Source organism: Anas acuta, unplaced genomic scaffold (genome assembly GCF_963932015.1).
Source record: "Anas acuta unplaced genomic scaffold, bAnaAcu1.1 SCAFFOLD_50, whole genome shotgun sequence".
NCBI lineage: Eukaryota > Metazoa > Chordata > Aves > Anseriformes > Anatidae > Anas > Anas acuta.
In genome coordinates this window covers 243,685-261,365 of record NW_027076097.1, presented here as the reverse complement: position 1 = coordinate 261,365, position 17,681 = coordinate 243,685, and the positions used below count along the sequence as shown (strand labels likewise).

Here is a 17,681-nt window from a genome sequence, read left to right as displayed (position 1 = left end):
ATGCAAGAGGCTATCACTGAAAATTGCAGGTTCTGACCATCTCCTAAATTCCTGGTTTTATGCGTGTCTGAGTATTAAAAAGAGTAGCCACTGGGTGGCTGCTGTGGTTGAGAGAATAATGAAATTCTTTGTAATGGTTATAGCATGACATTCTCTTTCAGAGTAAAGAGTGCTGTAGTGGATGAAGATCTTCATTTTCTTCTGTTATGGATTGTCCTATCATATAAAAGAATGCGTTTTATGTGATATAAAAGTATCTTTAAAAATGTATTGGAACTCTGAGAACCCACTTGCAAGAATCTAAATGATTTTCACTTCATTCTTGAACACGGCTAAGTGCTTTAGTTGTTATTACTGAATATGATTTCATCCTGTAATTAAGTAATTCAGTGTGAGGCTAATAAAAGTTGTTTTGCAATTTGTGCATAAGAACAACAGAAAATATCATGAGAATCACCTTGACTAATTTTAAATTAATGAAATAACATTATCTTTAATGCTTTGCTGAAAGCAATTTGCAAATTATGTTAAAAAAACAAACAAACAAACAAAAACATAATGGGAAAGAGTAGTTTGGGGGTTAAATAGTAATTAGTAAGATTAGAATAGTAAGACGGAAATAAAGGATCAGTGCCTTAAAAGATGTCAGGGTAAAAACTTCCATTCTCTAGAAGGACATTCTTTCACTTAAAAAGAAAATTTTGGGTGTCTAGTATGGAGGGGGACGGTAAGCTGGTAACAATGTCACTACTAGCAAAGACTGGTACTTGGAACAAATGACAATTATTTGCTCTAACGAGTAATTGCCCAAGATTAGGAAAGGTGCTGGGGCTATATGGGTGAAATTATTTTAATCCCCTTAATAAATAAATAAATAAAAGTTAAAAAAGAAACAAAAATCACTTCAAGATTCATTTAGAATACTTGACTACAAGGTAACATTCAACGAAATCAAGCTCTTCATGGTGGATAGATTCCACTGCAATAGTGTAATCTTCAAATTGAGAGTGGAAAAATAGTAAAAGAAAGTGTCAAAAATGAGACTTCGGAAGAAGTAATGAATTCTTTTAAACTAACTTAGTACTTAAGAAGAATTAAAAAAAGAAAATGGCAAATGTAGTAAAAATAGCAAAAGAGTAATAGGAGAAATGGCAAGGGAAAAAGGAAGATATAAATACTGATAATAGGGATAACCAGATATGTAACTCCATTGAAGAATGGATTTGATTATTAATTAGTTGTGGTCAGCATGCCACTATAGAGGTGTTCGTGTGGAATGGGGGAAGTCTCATAGACATAGGAACATATGTCTAGACATAGGAACTTGATCTGCTTGAACCCCAGCTCTATAGGTTAACTAACGAAAGTAATTACAAAAATTAAGATGATGTTCAGAGAAAATAGAAAGGAAGCTAAGATGTGTGGTCAATAACATTGTTTCTTGAGTCAGTGAAGTCTGGAAGAGATACTAAGGAATTTCTGATGAGGTAGTTTTTGGAAACTGTAGATCTCTCTAACAGTATTAAAGGGAAAAAAGTAGATAGGAGTGTTCACTCTAGTCATATATGACATTTTAGCTTTCTAAATATGGATTATGGGGAAAAAAATGGTAGTAATAATCCAAGAGCCTAGGTACTGACATTCAACCAGTATCTTCATTGATTTCTTTGCCATGACAAATCTGATATTGAGGATTAAGAAAAATTTTAGGAAAAAACAAAAGAACTTTAGATCCTATGAATCTTTATTGATTTGCTTTAACTTAAATGGGTAAACAGGTAGAGATCTTTAATGCCCTTGGTTTTTAAAGGGCAAACTCAGAGAAATGAAATATTTACAAATACAACACTAAGGAGCCCAAATACTCAAAAGTGAGACATAAATTCAACATGAAAATTTGTTTTTGTTCCCAGAAATGTAAGTTGAAAGAGGGCCTGCAGCTGTCTGAAGAGTACTGACTTCCAAAAGGGTAGTAAGGAAAGAGGATGTGAGAATCCCAGAATCATAGAATGGTTTGGTTTGGAAGGTACCTTAAAGATAATTGAGTTCCAAGCCCCCTGACAAGGGCAGGGACACCTCCCTGGTGCCCAAGGACCAGGTTGCCCAAGGACCCATCCAGCCTGGCCTTGAATACTTCCAGGGGTGGGGAAGTGTTCCACATCTTCTCTGTGGGTAAGTGCATCCACAGCTTCTCTGGGCAACCTGTTGCTGTACCTCTCCACCCTCAGAGCAAATAATTTCTTCTTTATATCTAAACTAAGCCTCCCCTCTTCAGGTTACTCCTTGCCTGTAAAGCAATTCCGTGTTTCTCTTAGATAAACATGATTTTACCTAAAGTTACTTAGTAATGCACCAGGAATTTATTCAAAATAGTATATTGCTTTTTGTGTGTACTAATATTTCTAACTAATTTAAAATTTATGTACTTCCTTGCAGTAAACTTACGTTTTGTCTTCTAATCTTTTCTAAATGAAACATATTTGGTAAGGTGTCACTCTCAGCTCTGTTTCCAAGCAAGTGTTGGAAATAGGTGGAGAATTCATTCAAAATTTTAGTAAACTGCACCAATTTTGTGATTCTGGAGATGAATGAGGTTAACATTATTTAAGAGAGAACATGGTGAAAGCAGTATTGGACCATTTGCATGGAATTGCTGAAGTGCCTAAATTCTCCATACAGATAAGAATGTTTGAAATTGAATGGTTTTCACACATGCCAAATAGTGTATGCATGACTTCCCTGCTTAAATGCTTTATGCTTCCTGAAATTTGGTGACTTGTTGCCTCTTCAGGTGTAGGTAGAATATGTGTTGTTCTAAGACATTAGAAAACAAGAAGAGAAATTATTTTTGTGCCCTTATTTCCTTTGTTGGGGAAAGGGGCATAGGCCAGTAAGATTCTGAACAACTGAAATGTTAAAGCTTGTGGGCATTGCAAAAAAATGACTACATATATAAGTCTTTGCAACTGTTTGGAGCTGCTTTTATGAAAATGGTAATATACAATGAGAAGTAGTCCATGGAAACTAGTGCCTAGAACAAAAAGCCAATGTATTTTTTCTTTATTATATAATGTTCAATTATATGTGCCCGATAGCCATCCTGTGCAAAGAACATATCAAGAGCTTTAAACAAAATCTGATTATAGTTATATTCAAAGCTATTAGAATTGATTTCAGAAAAGCTCTCCATAACATTTACAGAGCCATTTGCAATTCTGGCTATAGCGGTGGGGGGGGGGAGGGGACAAAGAGATTGTGGTCTCCTAGAGTACACAAACCTTTACAAAATCTTTTCTTACTCTTTGCTCCTATGAATCTCTGTGGTCAGTAATTCTGAGAAATTCCTTTGTTACCATTAAGATGGCCAATCCTTTCAGTTCTCTGAAGTACACTTGTCTAAAGCTAAACCCGTAAGTATAGACTATGTTAGAGGGAGGACTGCCATTTGTCTGGAAAATAGGAATTAAACCTGTGTTATCCTCATTGCGTTCTGTTAGGGTTTCTAGAAAAGATAGAAACTGCAAACAATTCAGCTTGATTTCCATATCTGTGTGGACATACAACAGGTCAGGTGCTTGGTAATTCCTTATTTTGTAGCTCAACCGTGCATACGAGAGAAACTGACTTCATACCAAGAGACACAAATGCATGATGTATCTAACTTCAAAACTGCTCACTCAGAATTAATTTGCTGTTTGCTAAGAAATGTGCAGATGCATATGGAGTTCTTTGTCTTTTTTTTTCCTTTCAGTGCCATGAGCACTAGGTTAATTGAGGTGCTGGGTACTATCATTTAAATGTTAAAATTGCATTGTGGTTATCTTCTTCAACAAAGATATGTGCCTTGATGTAATAAACTTGGCATGATATTTAATTGTTTGTAATAAGTGTGGTAAAATCACGGTCATTCATATTTTACAAAATCACAGAATCATCTAGGTTGGAAGAGGACTCCAGTATCACCTATTCCAACCTCTGACCTAACACTAACAAGTCCTCCACTAAACCATATCACTAAGCTCTACATCTAAACATCATTTAAAGATTTGTTACAGAAAATGTCCAGTGCCAATCCATTAAAAAAAAAAAAAGTAATAAAAAGGTGTGCTTGTATGTATATGTATTTAATAGTGGAATTTTAATTTGCAAGTGTAATTATGCAAATACCCAAAATATATTTGAAGGCTTTAAACTTATGCTGGCTTCGTATTTTTATAGCAAACTTTAATCTGAAAATAGACACAGCTCACAGCCTGTTAATACAAATATATCTTCATCAGTATTAATTTATCTTCAATCCATCCATGATTCTTTTTAATTTTATTGTCCACTTCCCATCCCACAGTTAGAAAGACATAGTCTAGAAATTAAAAATTGAAAACAAGTGGTCTGGAAATTAAAAGTTGTGCTTAGATTGATCATAGCAACTATTAAAGAAGTTTCCTATTATTGTTTTTAAGACGTTCATGAAAATTTTAACTTCCATGTTTCAGGTTTCCATGATTTGTCTACTGTAGCATGCAGTAGGCAAGCAAGCATATTGTCCTTATCATTCTGCTTTCTCCTGAATAGGCAGAAGGCACGGTACAAAAACATACCTGGTACAAAAGGCTTGACAAGCAGAGATAAAACAAGGCACTTACAAAGTTATAAGTTGAGAAAAGTAGTATTGCAGTAAACTGACTGCTCCACCTGATCCTCCTGTGCACATTGGATTACTTGCAAACTAGTTGGATGCAGACGTTCTGTGTCTGAAGAAACAGATTGTTCTACCATTTTCTGAATTTGTATTGACCATGTCTTTCATCTTCATTTTATGACGAGATCAGTTGACTGGACTTAAAAAGGTCTAGGAGCTAATGATTTGCCTTGAAGGCTTTCCATCATAGCTGTTTTTTTCCTGGTGGCTACAGCCTGTTGCCTTTTTTTTTTTTTTTTTTTACTGCTTATAGTGAATTGAGCGTCCTGCCCTAGAAGTGAAGAATGGGAGATAGTTAGAGAAAGAATGAAGTGATAAACTGTTCCCTCCTTGTCACATTCATCCTGGTTTCCTAATAAGGGACTTTTTAAAATTGAGCCTTGCGCTACTGTGCATCAGGAAGAGATCTAAGCAACCAACAGGTGACATACATAGAAGTTTGCTGTGGTAAGTGGAAAGTTTAAATTCGTGATTTAAACTTTCTGGCTCAGCTCTGGCCAGCAGCCAGAACCTTTTGGAGCCGGCCGGAGCTAGCTCTGCTCTGACATGAGGCAGCTGCTGGGCTCTGCTCACCCCTGCAGCCAAACCCTTACCATGTGTACCCAGTACACAAAGCTTGGCTGGAATGCTACAGTACAGTTCCAACAATTCATAGAATCACAGAATGGTTTGGATTGGAAGGGCCCTTAAAACCACCTGGTTCCACCCCTTCTGCCATGGGCAGGGACACCTCCCACCAGACCAGGTTGCTCAAAGTCCCATCCAGCCTGGCCTTGGGCACTGCCAGGGATGGGGCACCCACAGCTCCTCTGGGCAGCCTGTGCCACTGCCTCACCACCCTCATAGTGGGTGAAATTTGTTTAATGCACTTCTTCACAGATTTAGTCTTAATTTCTGACTCTGGGATTAAAGCTACAGCTGCCTAGAGGAGCCTGCTAAAAATTGATCAAGGGGACTGTCATCATCTTTCTTTTTCTCTTATGAAGTATGTATTTCTGTATGGACACCATTGGCACACAGAGATGAGGTAGGAATGGAGCACAGATGTGTTAAAACTTCAATTAAAAGCAAATTTCAAGCCTTAGGAGAGGTGATACTTTGGGATAGGGTGCGTGTGTTTTTCTTTCTTTGTTTTTCATGAAAAGCAGATAAAAACACTCATATCCTTATGGACAGTACTTAATAAGTTTATCTTTTTATTTGACGTGAGGGTATGGAACTGGATTTAATTTTTTTTTTGAACCATACAAGTGACTGGAAATTTTGGTACAGTTGCCAGAGACAACATCTGATTTTTTCACTGGTCTCTATTGCAAATTATATTTCCATCAGAGTACTTTTCATGACGAATTGTTCATGAAAATGATTTCAGGAGGTAGAGCACCTGCTGAAGTCCTGCATTGCATATTAATGTAAAGGCGACAGGTCTTGCAATTCTTGTGTGATGTTCAACTCTGGCAACATGCAAACTGCTTTTTGTTAATGAATTGTGCTAAGTAATGCTTTACTCTTTTATGTATGTAATTATTAATATGTAAATTACCAATGCAGGTTGGCAGTTTGGCAGAGCAAGACCTTTTTATAGTTTGTCTTGTTTAGACTGAAGAAAATCAGAGGCAGTTATGGAAAAAAAAGGAAAATGGCTGAAATATATAGTTGCAATAGTTGTAAGCTGTGAGTAGGCATGAAACATTAGTTAAAATACATTAAATGTTTACTTAGTCAAATAGTGACTTCAGTCATGCAACAGAATGGTTCCCTGCTAGTTCAATAAATCTAATGAGGCAAAGCAGTACCTTTCCTGATGTTACTGGTTTACAGCCATTCAAAGGATACTACAGTGAGCAAATGGCTACTTCATTTCTTGATGCCAAGGACATTTAGCATAGCTAATGAGGGACCAAGACAAAAAAGGCTGTAAATTATTTTTGACGATTGGAGCTCCTGGATTAGTGAAAAACTAAGAGTTAAATCTCGGTGTCTGTTGCAGGAAATCTGTGCTTTTGGGTCTGTTCTTGTTTTAAATATTTATTGCCATATGAAATCAGGCTATGTCTAGCAAAAACATTGGAAGACTTGCAGAGAAGCAGGATCCAGAAAGATTAAAAATTTGGGCAAGTGCTTAGGTTATTGAAAGACCAAAGCAAATTTTGTCTGTAGACTTTCAGACTTTGGAAAGAGTTCAGTTACTTTTTGTTTGTGATTGCTATTTTCTGTCTCTTAATGAAATAAAATAGAAATCCATGTGTTCATATGAGATGTTAATTTGCATGTAATTATGAGAAATAATGATTCAGAACACTTCGAATCAAAAACAGTGATAGGATTCAAGTTTCCATAAAAATATCATCTTTAAGTGGTAGTTTTAATTCCAGGTTCTTTGCATTTCAATATGAAATATAAGACTTTACATCAGAGATTTTACATTACTTTACAAGCTATGTAATAAGTTGTAATAAAAACTTCCCATTTAAAAAAAAAAAAAAAGAAAGAAAAAAAAGAAAAAATAAAGATAACCAGCTGATGCATTGCCTGAGTACATATTTTCTCAGCCATTTGCCTCATTTTATGTACAGCTTAATATGTATTTTCTCTCTTCTTTGTCTATAAATATATATTTTCATATCCATAAGAATATACTCATGTTCTTAGTAAATGAAGGCATGCTTTCAATAAATTGAATGTCCAGCTGGCTGAAGATTTAAACAGAAAAAGGATACAAGAAGATATTTGGTAGATAAACATGTTCTTGTTTAGTCTTTTTTGATACTGATTGTTTAGAACTCTGAATGCTTGCTTATGCTAGCTTTGGGCTGTTCTTCAAAAAGTCAATCAGCACAGTCTAGATGGTGGCTTTGATCTTTGTTTATATATTTGTTTTAAGAGACTAAAAGACACGAAATTTGTGATTACATGGTTTGTGAGATCATCCCCCCCTCCACACATTATCCACAGATGGTTTAAGGGGACTAAAGAAAGGCTGCCCGCCTGAGGTTTTGACATCTTCATTATAGTCCCAGCAGGCTACTTTATAAACATCAGCATTTTTGCAGTTGTTCTTGCAGGTGCTTAAAGGAGATTGTGGCCTTTCACCTAGCATAATCAGCTTCCTTTTATTTCACAACATTTACTATTCCTTTGCATAGCCTTATTGTTTTTACACAGTGCTCTTAAAGGAAAACTTAACGAATTATTCCAACACCTGCTTGCCACAAGGCAAACACTGATCTTCATGTTAGTCCTATGAGAGCTTACCACAGCCTCCCTAAGGCACATTTATCATGCAACTAGACGTCATCAGTCTCTGAAGGAATGTGATAGTGACTTGCTTACTTTCACATCGTGTGTCATCTGCACTGTGCAAAATTTACATTTCTGAACTTTGTATTTTATAGTTCAGTAAATAATAAAACCAAATTTTACAGACTTTTGGCAGAATATTTCTTAGGTCCAAATCCTTACATTTTAAATCACCTAAATTATGCTTGCTGCATTTGTCTGTTGCTTTTATGCATATAATTTTCCCATGTTTCTAGTTATGCTTCTCTATGCTTTGGATAAGTGGATAAGTATGATAATCAAAGTTTGTTTGTAATTTAAAATATTTATCAGCATGAAGAGTGATGCAATCCATTTTTTCCAGATGTGCCAACCTATGCAAAATAATTCTGTTGATCAGTGAGGATTCCTGATTATGTTCAGTGAAGGAAGATAAATGAGAAAATGCTGATTCTTGGATCACTTCTGATTCAGAGATAATAAAAGACTTCTGAAACTTTTTTGTCTGTATAGCGACTGATTCATAGGCAGCCCTGTAATAAAACAGCAAGACCTTACCATCTCATGGGTGGGGTTTTTTTAGCTGTATAGATGAAATATGCTTATGTGGTTTCAAATGAATAGGCAATTGTCTCCACTAGAACTTGCAATGACTTGAACCTCTCTGTAGAGTCTCAGTAGGGAAGACAGATTTTGAAACGTAAATAATCAAGCAGGAGATCGGGTTTGATTTCACAAGCCAGTATTGTGGTCTCTGTGTTTGTAAGTAGTGTATTTGTTAAATGGTAAAATTAAATGTTTGGTTAGTTTGTTTTGTTGTATTAGAGAGCATGAACAGAACAACTGAGGCAGGTTTTGCTCTGTTTCTGCGTATGAGACAATTATAGCAATTTGTAAGAAATGTCAAGCTTGAAAGTGTTTGCTTACTTGTTAATAGCAGGTGATGCTCGTAAGTTATGCATCCTAGAAAAGGTGGATAACACTGTTGCACACTGTATTGGGGGGGTGGGGTGAGAGAGCGGTTGTGGTGTTTGGCTGCCTAGCACAGTAGAACCACCACACACACACAGATTTAAGGTTGCATGATAAAGTGGGCTTCTTTATCTAGCTGTCTCTGAGCATACATATTTTAACACATAAACATGCTTTTCCATGAGAGTCATCAGGGGTTACAGGTGATTTCAAGGAACTCAGAAATGTGCTGTATGAGAATAACGCCAGAGGGATCATTCTGTTCAGAGAAAATTTAAGAGCAGGAGGTCTAGAATTTAATCCCTAACTAGAAAGTAGAAAATAAAACATTAGATACTGCAGACTGTAGGTCAACTTTTGTACAGCAAGAACAAGAAAGGTGGATGGCTTGAGAACTTCATTTTTAGCGACAGACTTGTCTAATCAAGAAGTCAACAAAGTGACAAAAATAGGAAAAATAGAACAAATGGAATGTACTTAAAATAACATGATTTTGAGAACAGCAACAACAACAACAAAAAAAAAAACACAAAACAAAACACAAAAATGTGAAAGAAATTATTTAATTGCCAGTGCTAGAATAATATACAAGAATTAGATTTGTTTATTTATCTGCTTAATAACAAACTAACTAGAGAAAAAAACTAACTGAGAGAAGGAATGTTTAGCAAATTTGTTTCTCTGATGAATGAACAGGGCTATAGCCCTGGTAATGGAAGTGCTCAGCATTGCTTTTTTTCAAAGTTCAGCTTTGAATTTTAACTGAATTACTCTGGCCAAGCCCCCAGATAGTTGATCCCCAGTGTCTCAAAAGCTACAAATGAACATGATCAGAGATCTAGAAATCTTTATCTGCTAGGTACAAGTGAATGAATTGCAGCTGCTTAGTCCAAGAAGTTTAGAAAAACTCTGAATATTTAGAAACATAGATATTTGACCATAAAAAAAGTCTGCTACACAGAGAAAGGTGTCCATTTCAGATTTGGGCAATGTATTTTAAGATATGTAACAGATATAAACTGAAAGAAAGAACTTCAGACAAGACTTCAGGAGAAAAAAAATATATATATAAAAGTAATGGAATCATACAGGAATGGGCTACATGTGTCTATGAGTTTTTAGAGTTTTTCCTACCAGAATTCTAGAAATATCATTGTCAGGACTATCTAGAGATACAGCTTTTCCTGTCATAGTGCTGAGAAATGAAGCATGTGAAATGCTGAGGTCCCTTTTAGTGTAATGTGAATAAGTAAGTGGCCTAAACCAGAATGTTTTCTAACTAGAAAAACTTTTTTTTTTCCCTTGAAACAAAATTGTTTCCATCTTTGTGAAGCCATAGGAATAATAATAATAATAATAATAAATGAAAAAAAATCAAAAATTCAAAAAATTCAAAAGTTCAAATTGTAGTATACCAATATTGGATGTGTAATTCCCCAAACTCAGTCATATCATTTGAACCCAGGACAGTGTAGCAAACTAAGTGAGTTGATTCTTGTGAATTGTTTGTTCATTGTTTGATTTGTTGGTTATTTTTTAAAATGACTTCAAGCTTTGGAAGTCAAGATTAGAGTCTTGGTTAAGTTATGAAAACAGGTTTCAAAAGTGATTTGAGAGGAAGTGCAAGTGTGGTCATGACAAGTTGCAAATTTTATTTTTATTTTTATTTTTATTTTTATTTTTATTTTTATTTTTATTTTTATTTTTATTTTTATTTTTATTTTTATTTTTTATTCATCTTGCTTTATTAAATGTTTCATTTTCTTGCTTGAATTCATGTCTGTGTGCAATAATATCACAACATAATTCAGTTGTAAATTTAAGTAGTTTCATGTTACTGCTGTCCTTGTATTTTATGTAACAACTCCCTCTTTGCTAAGAAGGTTGTTGAATTAAAAATATTAACAACAGAGAAATGACACACCTCCACATTGCAAAAAGTAAAGAATATCTGTAGAAATCCTGAACTTGAGTTGTTTGTCCTGTACCCATACCATGAGTGACAAAAGAAAATATGCCATTCAATATGCAGAATTCAAGAATGGCTGACCCTTTGTGTAAATAGGACCTCTTTATTCAGGCCTCCAGAAATGTAAATACACTTAACCATGAGCAGAAAATAGATTTGCTATTCTGAAGTTTGAAGTGGCCTTTAGCATATCCCTCACATTGTTGAATTTTAGTTATTAGCTATAAAATTTAAGCTTTGTAGCATGATTAACACAAAAGGTGCCATCTACTGCAAGGCATAAAACTAATTCCTAGTTGCTGCCATGATAGAATAAGGGATGATAGAATAAGGGATTGATCAGTGAGATTCTTGAAGACAAGTACTGTGGGAAGAATTATTTTTTCATGCATTTACGTGTTTGTACATGCACACACACACAAATTTATCATGAAAGGATGCTTATATTTTCTGAAGCAAAGGATTGTTTGGAAGTATTTATTTTCTCTTAAAAAAAAAAAAAGCTCAATATGAATTTGAAATGGCTGTATAACTGGCATAATTCAGCAGTAGTCTCAGTTTTAAGAGAATATAATTCTTGCCTTTAAGAATATAATTACATTTTCAGTCAAAATAAAACTGAGTGCATGTGTAGAGTTTAGAAACAAACAATTTTGTTTTAAAATCTTTATTATGAAAGCTTTGTTAGCAGCTTCCTGGCTGAAATTGTAGCAATATTTTCAATTAAAACAGGATTCAAATCTTACTGTTTCATGCTTCAATGACATTTGACAGGAAATCCAAAGTTCCAACATGCTAGATCTTCAGAAGTGTTTTTCAGTTAAATTTATTTTTAGTAAACTATTTTCTCTATTAGAAGAAAAAAAATTCTTCTGTAGAAGTTCACAGTGAAGTCATTTGTGGATTTGTGGAGGTCTGGCATAAAATCTCATGCATATCCGTATTCATGTATTTCAGGTAATCACAAAACAAGCTATAACCACATTAATAAGCCAGTAGCCATTACTTTGCATGTGCAGAACCTTTTAGAAAGGTCTTTGGAGAAAGGTGTTGCTAAGGCCTTCCCTTCTGCCCACTGCCAGGACCACAGCTGCAGAGATGTCTCAAATGGTTTCCAGGAGGCTGGCCCTGGAACAGTGCTCTCCTGCTTTTGCAGGATGCTCTTTTCTAAGCCAATTTAAAATGTGGCTACAACCTTTTCTGCTGAGAGTTCGAGACATCATCCTCTTTTGCTTCTTAGTCTCTTATACCAGGTAGCCTATAATTCCCTGGAAATGGGAGTAATAACTCTCTTCATGGCAGACTAGCTGAGATTTACTCAGACCCTGCTGTTTGAACAGCTACTGAGGCCTCCCACAGTGTGAAAAGTGCATCTCTGCTTGCACAGTGTGTGACTGCCATTTGTGTTTCCATCCATGTTTTATCCTCTTCTTCCTTCACTTATGGCCTCTGTTGCTTTACAGACTTGGGAGAAGATGGCAAGAATAGTTAAAAGAAGGGAATTTCAGGCAAGGTAAGTTGTATTTATTAACTCAGAGGAATGCTGCGTTTCTTAAAAGAAGAGCATTAGTTACTGCTTTCACAAGGGATGGCCTAGCAATTGCACCAGCGTCCTATGCCAGGCAATAAGACCTTCAGAAAGGATAGTTTCTGAGACAAATTGGGAGGTGTAGGAAGACACTAGCTCAGTATTTGTAAATCGTTGTACTCAGACTAGTTGTTCACTGGGGAAAATACTGAGTAGAACCGAAAGACAAGGATTAGATTGCCTTCTGCTTCCAAGACTGCAAGTAATAATGTCATTAAATGGACTTCTGAGGAAAAGTTGATGTTAAGTTACATAACAAGGTTCAGGTAAAGCTTTCCACAAGAAGTTTATAGAAAAGAATATGCTAAGCAGATGCTGTTAGTATGAAGTATTAGTTGTGGTGGTGATGGGTGAAGATTCGTGAAGAATGACTGAGAGAAATGAAGCAGAAACAAAGCTTATTTTTATATTGATGACTACAAATATTTAATGATTGTTATTCCATTCCTTCCCCAAAATGTTTTCAAAAAACTAAAGCAAGCTATGGTTCTCAGTTTCTTCTAGATGATGATGATGATTTGATGAGGAGAGCCAAAACTTTTAAGATTTTGACTTTAAATCAAAGATCAAGAAACTTCCTGGAAATGAAGAAAAAGGAGGAGGAAAACTAAGAGATATTAAGAGACACAAAATGCAACAGGGAAAGATATATTGAATTTTCTGTGCAAGCATAAATTCCTCCTAATTAATGTAAATGTATTAGAAAACGCACTAAGCAACAGTATTTGTATAATAAATACTGCTATTCTTAAGCATTTTTGTTAATAACAGAAGTAAAACAAAATTCTGTGGTAACAGAGTAGAAGAAATGAAGCTACAGAAATAATAAATTTCCCTTTTAATTAGTTATACATGTATTGGTGTGGAGTAAAGAAGAGAGCATTGCAAGTTGGATTTTTTTTTCCCATAACTTTATCATTTCGGTTTATAACTGAAGGCATATGTCCTTTACGCACCGGCTTCCTCTTTTGTGTGTTCTGTGTTACTATGTTGCTGTTTTTAAAATGAAGGTATGTTTATCTGGAAATGCTTGAAAAGTAACAGTACATTTGAATAAAATTGAGTAGTATATTCCAGGGGAATTCTCTTCAACAGTACAAAGAGACTGTTTCCAGCAAAAAAAGTTGAGAAATGAGATTGAACTATCATGTCAGTTGATGTCTGTGCAGAGTGAATCTGCTTATTCTGTGTAAATGACTGCAGAGGTAAGGTTTTCCAAGTTAGGACAGCATGATAGAATCAAACTCTTTTCAGCTGATGGGGTAATATAAAAACAAAAGCCTACCTCATTCAGATTAGTTTTAAAAGATAAAGCTTGAAGTGCACAATTGTAGAGCAGATTCTCACTGTCTAATTCAGTGGTGAAATCACAAGACTAGCATGTTGGGACTTCCCAATTATCTTTCCACATGCACCTTGTCATGGCCAGCCTAGGTGGCAGTTCCATGAGCAACTCTGCCTTTGGAGCCAGCTGGGGAAGTGTCCTGAGAAGGGACTGTGCAGATAAGATGCTTCATCTTCTGGCATGCTGTGGTACAGAGTTTCCTGTTACACATTCACCATACATGCTCAGTGCATACTGTTAACAAGATTTAGAGATTTCAGTACCTACAAACTGCCTACACTTTATTTTATGTAATAAATTTATCTAGCAATAGCTCTGATTTGGTAAAGTGTTTATATTTAATTAGTATTAATTAATATAAACTAGATTATTTTTAAAATGTACATTATAATTGAAGTAGATGGGAAAGTATGTAACAGTGAAATCTTGTGACATTCTCTTGACAGAGCAGTGAACTTTTTCATGATTTGCTGAATCATCGTATTTTCAGTTCTGTCCTGACACAGCAATATTCTGAGGCTGATTATCATTACAGCTACTGCTGGTAAGCACAGACTTGGAACTTGTGGTTCTGTGGCATAGATGACTCTGGGAGTGATATGAAGGACCTGTTCCCTTTTTGTTGCTCATTTCTAGTAATTATGGCTCAAAAAAAATTCTGTTCTTTCCAACAGGAAAAAAGACAGATGTACCCTTCATTCCTTTTCATTCCTTTTCAGTGATATCTAAAAAGAAATTCAGTACTCTGCAGTAAAGTGACTGTGGACTGTTACTGTTTTGTCAAGTTCTAGTAATTCTTTGGCTTGACCCTTTCAAATATTCATAATAAGTGTTTTTGTTTGTTTGTTTGGTAGTTATTATTTTGCATATACATGTATGTTGATGTTTTATTTTTTAAATATCAGGAAAGCATATAAGTTTTTGGTCGTATTCCTGTTTCAGCTTTTTGCATTTTACAAGGTGAAGGTGAAACTTTAGTAAGGTAGAACACACTTTGATTTAGAAGATATCTAGGTTCTACAAAATGCATAGTGTCTGTTTATTGAAAGATGGAGTGTAAGCCTTCATTTTGCTTCCAGCTGTCTTATGATGAGACTGTCTTCAAAACAGTGATTTGCTGGCTGAGCTGACAGGAGACATAAACATGCATAATTATTAATGAATAATTAATAGAGATAAATGCACACATAATTATCTGTAATCTGTTCTTTGAACATGGATCCTGCTTATAACTGAAAATAACCACCCACCTTCCCTAGAGTGTCATAATCAGTTACTTATGGTGCTAGTAGAGAAGGACATACAGTGCCTTGGGTTATAGTAACACTTATAGTGGGTGGCTGTGATATAATATTTATTAGTACCTTGTGATTTTCACTGTGACAGAGAGGAAATTCAAATGGGTCTCTTAATACTTTCTGGATTACCCAATATTCCAGAGGTAGTGGGGATGGAGAGGTGTCATAAAATATGATTATTCCTATCCAGGTTACTCTACAAGCTGTATCATATAGCTCTGTTGTTAACATTTTATCAGCTACTGTGGCCTTAAAACTAAAAATTCACATCAAAGCACTGGTTGCATATATTATCTCCTGTGAATTTTTATTTAACTTTTTTTGTTGCTATTGGCTTGATGGCTTATGTTTATACCAAAGTGTTACTGCTATAGGTGTCAAACAGCACACTGCAGTTGGCCCTTTCTAACACAAGAGAGTATGCTGGCTTCTTCTTCAGAAGAAGCGTTTCCATGAAGCAAGTCAGTAAATGTCCATATCAGAACTTTGCCCTCTTGCTAATTGTGCATACAGACTTATCCATCCAGACCAGTTTATGTAGCAATTTTCAAAGATTTCTGCTGGTTTCTTTTAGTTACAGATTTTATTTTCATTGTAGCTGATTATTCTAATCATAAAAACTTCCTATTGCTTTTTCTCCATACACATATTCAGTCTGAAACATAATGCTTTTTCCATATTAACGCATTAATTTCTATATTAATGCATAAATGTCTCGAACAGCTGAATATATAAATAAAAAAAAACATTTTTTTTTTCTCCCTAAGAATGACTTTGGAAATGAAAAAGTGACTAATACTCAGATTCAAGATTGCCAGCTAAAGAAAGCTCAATTATCTCTACCTCTCTGACAGAAGCCATTTTAAACTGATCAGTGTGAATGCCGACATCCAAATGTACTCATTTAAAACATCTACTTGTTCATCCTAAAACTATATTTAAACTTTTTGTTTTGTGTATTATACTAGTAGTTCTAGTGATCTTACAGATTTTTGTTTGTTTGTTTATTTACTTTTTTGCTCCTCAGCTGTATGTGTATTAAATATCTGGAATTGTCAGACAAAATTTTCCGATTCAATTCAATGCAAAGACTAAGCAAGTAGGATCACAATTTAGTGTTTTTATCTCTAAAACAAAGAAACTTTCTCCTCTGTAAATATGTAAGTATAATGATTCATATGGGAATGACATCCATTATCTTAGTCAACATTTCACATATGACAGAAGAACAAAATTATTATCAAGGCTAATTGCTTTTTATTTAAAGAGATACACCTAAATATTTATATCAGTACTTACCTCCTGATTCTCTGCTGTTGTTTTATAAATGTATGTAGTTATGAAAACAACAAATAAAGCTGTTTTCTAGAATATATACAATCATAAGTGCGTAATTCCCAGTATACTATAAGGTCTTTTAATTTTGTTTTATTGTTGTCAAATACCACATATGTTTTGAAATCCAATAGCAGAAATGTCAAATTCTAAAGCAACTTTGCAAATTCATGGTTTCACTTTTGGTTTGTTTTACTGGGGTACCCTAATATTTCTTTTAACTAAATGAAGAATCTATTTATCAAAATACATACACTAGCTGAAGGATACCTTACATAAATACTAATGGCATCTGAGAGGGCTTTTTTTTTTGCCTATGTTATTGTTGCTTTGTTTAAATTAGTCAGAGCTATTTAAATTATTTTGAACTGGTAGTAGCATAAAATAGGCCATAACTTGAACGAGTGTGTGCTATGGCAAAATCACAGCCTTTGAAGACTGTGACACATTTTTTCAGCATATACATCCATCTGGAAAACTGGGGTCAATCCTTTATGAATTATAAATGAAAGCAGCTTTAAGTTTGTACAAGATCTACAGCTGTACTGAACGGAAGTTAAATCACTCTCACTGATCTGAAGGAGCCTTGCAGATGGTTTATGCCATCCTGCTATAAACAAAATCTTGTTTTTCATCCAGGAGGAAAAAAGTCAAGCTGTTTTCTTTGTAAACAGATGGAATCAGTTCAGTAAGGTTGGAAGCAACCAACTGCTTAGTTCCACCTCTGCAACAGAAGATTGGAAAAGAAAAAAATTGTAATCTAGGCTTCTCAACAAATAGGCATGTACTTAAACTTTTTCTTTAAAACAAATCTGCTAAATTTAGGTGTAAATGTAAGGAGAAAATAGTTTCTAATGTGCAATATTCAAAATCTTCTGTGCCTGCCATAGCTGTCGATAATATGTCTTAGAACCTTTTAAGCTTATGTACAGGTCACACACAATTAATTATAACAGTGCAAAATGAATCCTGAGTAAAGGATATTAAACTTTTGAAATGTGCTTCTTTGAAACTGTACCTGAAGCAGGTGCTGCTTGTAAAGCTATGTGTAGTATCACAGGTGAATGATCAGTTGTGGGACTGAAATTTACCAATTTCAGCATTAGTTTGAGCAGCCAGGCCTTTTGTAAATTCTACTTTCCAATGTTTTGGGGTACTTTGTGCCGCTTAAAAATCAGAACCATCTGTCATTTAGT

At 34.9% G+C, this 17,681-nt stretch overlaps 1 long non-coding RNA gene across 3 annotated transcripts in view; it reads left to right on the top strand.

The window, feature by feature from the left end:
• Positions 1 to 16,525, top strand: part of LOC137848947 (uncharacterized) — a 28,624-nt gene extending 12,099 nt beyond the window's left edge. For 2 of the 3 annotated variants that reach the window (XR_011091598.1, XR_011091597.1), the window contains 3 exons: positions 12,383 to 12,432; positions 14,299 to 14,396; positions 15,918 to 16,525. This is a non-coding gene — a long non-coding RNA (uncharacterized lncRNA). Of the gene's footprint in view, positions 1 to 12,382; positions 12,433 to 13,001; positions 13,107 to 14,298; positions 14,397 to 15,917 lie in introns of those variants that run through there. The other variant, XR_011091596.1, reaches the window with a different exon arrangement.
• The last annotated feature ends 1,156 nt before the right edge of the window (positions 16,526 to 17,681 follow it).